Raw genomic sequence first — 6,000 nt, 5'->3', positions numbered from 1 at the left:
TTGACGACTTAAATATAATTGGAACTTCTGAAGAGCTTTCAAAGGCAATAAAATATCGTAAGAAATAATTTGAGATGAAAGATCTCGAAAAAACAAAATTTTGTATTGGCTTACAAATTAAGCATTTAGTAGATGAGATATTTGTTCATCAGTCAACTTATACATGAAAAATTTTCAAAAGATTCTATATGAACAAAGCACGTCCAATGAACATGTTAGCTTTAGGGATTCAATCAAACTAAGTATTTTGATGATAACAAACTCAGATTTTTTTGTACTAACATTTTTAGTGTTTTAGAGTCACTATCTTGTAGAGTTGGAAAGACGATTCCAATGAAATTTGAATCACTCAAATCGGAGTTCAAACGAGAAAGTTATAAGCAAAAGAAGATTAGAGAGGAAATCCATCGTGGCAGTGACACGTGACACTTTGCTGACGTGGCATCCGACGTGGCACATAAACGGTCAATATTGATGATGTGGCAGATGACGTGGCACTCCAATCGATCACTTTTTGCTAATTTGACACATGATGTGGCAGTGACGTGGCGACCGTGGACGAATGAGATAATGACAAGTTGCGGTCACCCAGCTTCACGCGCGGACGCGCGCGTGCGCCGCACATGCCTGTAGTTTCTTCACAGAATGTGGCACGTGACGCTCAATCCTCTCCCCTGTGCACGTGCTGCTCATTTCATCCGGCTATTTTTTTATTTTCATTCTTATTTTCCTTTAATTTTCTAATCCAATTTTCTCCAAATTCTCACCAAATTTCAGCCTTTTCAAATTTGATTTCCTTCCTAAATTGTCATCCTTCAAATCCTTTTTATTCTCCAAATCTCAATAATTCCAATCTTTCAAAATTCCTCTCTTAATTATAAATCCTTTTCTTTTCTATTTTTATTCAATCTCCACCCTTCATTTGCAATCATATCCAATGGCCAAAATTTATCCCCCTCGCCTATAAATTTGACTTGATTTTACTTTTCATTGACACACCAAAAGCTATCAAGTCTTAAGCTCTCAATTCTCTCTACTCTCAAATTCTTGTCCTCCTTGCTCCTAAATTGGCCTAGAGTTCTTTTTGTGAGTTTTTTTTAGTGCTCAACTTGTGTATTTAGCCTTCAAGAGGTAATATTGTGAGGTTTTCTTTTAACTTTTGGGAGTTGTATTAAGGTGTGGGTACACCCACACCTTGGGTTGTAAGAAAAAGAAATTGGTTTGATCTTGAACTAGTAAAAAGGATCTTGGGTTTCTCTTTAGCCTAAGAAAAATAGGGTCGTGTGTCGATTTGGTCCACACCTGCAAGAGGATCACTTAGTGAAATACCCAAGGAGTCTTGGAGAGTGGAGTAGGCAATTTGCCGAACCACTATAATTCCCGGTGTTTTCTCTTCCTCTCTCTCTTTTATTTCTGGTTTTCAATTTTTTGCTTCTTGTCTTAGTTAATTTTTAATCTTTCCTAATTGCATGATTTAATTTTTAGTGTGTTATTTAAATTTATCCTTGATTAAATTGTCTTTAAATTTGAAGTTATCATTGCTTGCATGATTTAAGTTTTGTCTTGTATAAATTTTCTTTAATCAAATTAGTGGGTTAACTTTATTGAGCATTGTTTGAAGATAAAATTATTTTTTAAAAATTGGTAGTCAACCCTATTCATCCCCCCCCCCCCCTTTAGTGTTGCCTTTAGATCCTACATTCCAATGGAAGTTTGTTTACTAGATGTGAAGAAAGATATATTTCGACCACGAGATGACAATGAAGAACTTCTTGATCTTGAAGCACCATATCTTAGTGCAATCGGTGCAGTTATGTATATTGCTAATAATACAAGACCAGATATTCACTACTACAAAAACTGTATTATTTGACGTTTTTCGCAGTCGAGTATCGGTGTTACTTGACGTTTTTAAAAATGTCAAGTAATCTAGTGTCAAGAATAAGAGAAATTTTTTGACTGGTTAAAAGTGTCAAGCTGTAATTTACTTGATATTTTATAACTATCAAGTATATGACGTATGTTGACTTACTTTAAGTGTCAAGTATCTAAATTCTTGACATTTATTATGGATCAAGGTATGCATAACTTAGCAGTTTTTACTTGTCAAATGAAATTTTTTTTTGACACCAAAAAACTAATAACTTAATGAATATTTGATACGTTTTGTTTGCCAAGTTCATATGTGCTTTTTTTATATAAAAAAAATGTATTATTAGAAATTACCTATAATTATTCCTTTTTGAGATCCAATAATGATATAACTTAATTGAACAGGATAATTATTTATTAACCAAATACAAATGACATATATATATATGAACAAACTAAGCATCAATCGACCCAAAATTTTCACCAACCTAAGAAAGTTCATATGTCTTGAACATGTATATTGTCATACAACAACCTCATATTAACAAAATTCATAACAAAGTTCAAATGAACAATTTCTAAGTTAGAAGAATATGAACCCCATATGAACAATTTCAAAAGCATAACTAACCATCAACCTCATATGAACACATTTCCTAATTCTCCCGGAGTCTTGTAGTTTGTAAACTTTGTATACATTGTTATTAATAAAATAAGAGTTATTTTATTTACATTTACTCATATCCAATAAACAAAGATCTGTGGTTATTTTATGTAAACTTAAGCATGTATATGAGATATACAAGTGGATCATGTCTTAAGTAATAACCTAAATGGTCTGTAGTATAAGGATAAAGGAGGGATACCTTATCCTGGTAACACTACGGATACAACCCACTTTGTAGAGGTTTACAAGTGTTGTAAACTACTACAGATGGTCTGATCCTAGCCATTCATGTGGAGACATACGAGCGAGGGTGTCTTATACAAAGAGTTTGTATAAGACTGGACCACGAGATGATTCATCTCTTTATATAACGTCGTTGATAATTGAAACTTACATCTCACTAAAACGACCATAGGTGACATGACCTTAGTCCTGAGTGTTTTGGGAACTCCTGCCTATGAGGGCGGTCCTTTGATTGGTATAGGTTAAGTAGCCAGATTGCCAATTCAACAAGGCTACCTTTTTTGAGGATTTGTCTGATTGGGGAGCTAGGAACTTAGTTACACAAAAAGGAATTCACCCCTTTCTCGAAGCAGGGGTAAGTAGATAAATTGCTCCCTTAAGGGTCGTCTTCAACATAGTGGCCACACTCTCTCTTTGGAAGAGATGACCCAATCATAGTAGGACTATGACTTATTGTTCATTAGAGGAATAAGAGGTACTTAAGGAGTTAGATGTAACTATAGGGGAAAAATGATAAATTAGCCCAGCTGTACTTACGAGCGATTTGTGAAGGGTTATCGTACTATTGATTGGTTAATATGGACACAGAAATATATCTGTAGTGAGAAGGCTGCAGTTACCGGTCTTTAGTGGAGCGTCCGGCCGTTAACGGATGGTGGATCCCGTGACTAAAGAGTTTAGTCAGTTATTCATGTACCGTTGGAGCTTCAAGTTACAGGTCCATAAGGTCCCCTTGGTAGCTCAATGGGTTCAAGTTGAGAATCAGATTTTGGGATTGATTTGAAGTGTTCAAATTAACAAGAGAAAATTCAATTATGTGATATAGTTGATGTAATGTATGAGATACATTATGTGGAGGAATTAATGTAAATATGATTTACATTAAGTATCATAAAATAGAAAAAGAACTATGGTTTGTATGTTTCATGAGATGAAATATTAAAACTGAGATGAAATATTAAAACTATAGGTTATAAATATAATATGTTAAGTTGGTTATCATATTTATTTATAATATATTAATTATATGATAATTAATTTCTTTTTCTCTAATAACCGATTGAGTGGGAGGTTATTGGAAGTTTTATGGTAACTGTGAGATAAAAAGGAACATTATTTTCCTAAATTGAGATGTTGCTTCATTCGGAAATAACTCACGGAGACAAGCTAACAAGTGAAAGAGTTTCACTAAGCGATGGGGTTGACAGAGACCAAATGATCGTGTAGAGTTGACTATACGATAGTCATTCAACTGATCGTTGTTACACATCGAGTAGCAAAGTCTATACAATAGGCTTGTATTTACTAAATGATCGAGCACATCGTCTATGCGATAGACAGTATCTTATCTTCCACTTGCTCGATCATATACCTTCAGTCTCTTCCTGAAGCCAATATCATACAGAGCCCACAACTCTTGGATTCTCACACTGAGAATACCAAGGTAACCATTGTGGTGGTGTCTTTACTCAGTTCGGTAATCGAGTTGAACTCGATTGGGTTTGAGGCTTATTCAGACGATCGTTGTGTTTGTGGTCGTGTTGTTCTGATCGTTGCGTTCGAGCGTGGCTGTTATTGGACGCATGTTGGACTGATCGAGGGGTTCTTGAAGAATTGTTCTTCAAAGGTATGCATCATCTATCCTTTGTATCATCGTTTAGCATGTTGTAATTTCTAATCATGCATGATCTGTTAGTTTCCTTTTTAGACTGTAATTGTTTTTGTTCAATTCGAATGGAATTTGGAACGATCCTTTCCACTGCTCATGGAAATCCTCGTGTTTGATTTCCTTCAGTTAGAAGGCCTTTTTTTACCTCAGGTTCGTCGTTAGCCAAGGGTCTTCGATTACTACGAATACCTTCGTCCTAACTGAGAACAGCGTCACTGTTCTTCTACTTTTTAGCTACTTATACAATGGACTTTTCCCCCACCTGACCCACCAATATAGCCTTCATGAAAAAATGTCATTAAGAAGAAAATGAAAGCAATTAAACATCGAGAAAACGAAAGTCTCAGGATTAGTAACTGAATGTGAGTCCGCGTCCAAGTCCAAGTTCGGTTGACTAAAACCAAATAGTCTAATAACGACAACATAAGAAGAAAAACAACAAGAAACCCTTACCGGAAAGCAAGATAAGCACCTTACCCGAAAGGAATCGACAACCAGAGTGAAGGATTCGATGGCGGCATGAAGGTACCGACGATAGTGTGAAAAGGAATCGACGACTGCATGAAGGGTTTCACGTGAGGGAAGGTTTTTGCGTGGTGCGTTTCAATTGAGAGAGGGAAAGTTTTTTTCACTTCAGCACATGAAATAGTGCCCTTGAACTCCTTTTCTCTTTGCGTATAACCCTTGACATAACATGACAAGTATATTTTGTAGCATGAAAAAAATCCAAAAAAAAAAAACACCAAACTTCTGCCTTTTTTAATTTTTCTTGACGTTTATAAAGCATCAAGTAAAAACGGAATGAAAAAAAAATCGAAAATTTCTACCAACCTCCACTTTTTTCATTATTCTTGACGTTTTTCATCAAATTTACATGTTTCTTGACTTTTTTTTTTTAATAAAAACGTCAAGTACTCAAAAGTTCCAAACGTTAAATAATGTAGTTTTTGTAGTAGTGATTGCATTTTCAGTAAATTTATTAGTAAGATATAGTTCTTCTCCAACAAAAAGACATTCGAACGAATTAAGCATATACTCCGTTATCTATGACAAACGATCAACATAGGTTGAAGGAACTACTATATCAAGGCAATTGGTGAAACATACCATAACAGTCACTTTATCAAATCATGCTGAAATTTTTGCTATTCACAAGGCTAATAGATAATGTGTATGGTTAAAACCAATGACTCAGTACATTTGTGGAACTTGTGATTTGTCTTCTAGTAAAAATCTTCCGACGATATTATACGAACACAACACAGTATGCATATCCCAAATCAAAGAGGATATATTAAAGGAGATGGAACAAAACATATTTCACCAAAAATTTTCTACACTCATGATCTTTAAAGAAAATAGCGACATCCTTGTATAACAAATTTGTTAGAAAGATAACTTGGTAGACTTATTTACAAAGGCATTATCTACTGCAAACTTTGAAAAACTGTTGCACAACATTGGAATGTAGCGACTTAGAAACCTCAAGTAATGTTTCTATAAGGAGGAGTAAATATACTGTATTATTTTTAAGAGTATCAGATTATAT

This window comes from Benincasa hispida, chromosome 12 (assembly GCF_027475165.1).
Source record: "Benincasa hispida cultivar pf3 chromosome 12, pf3_genome.v1.1, whole genome shotgun sequence".
Classification (NCBI taxonomy): domain Eukaryota; kingdom Viridiplantae; phylum Streptophyta; class Magnoliopsida; order Cucurbitales; family Cucurbitaceae; genus Benincasa; species Benincasa hispida.
This window is presented reverse-complemented; position numbering follows the sequence as displayed.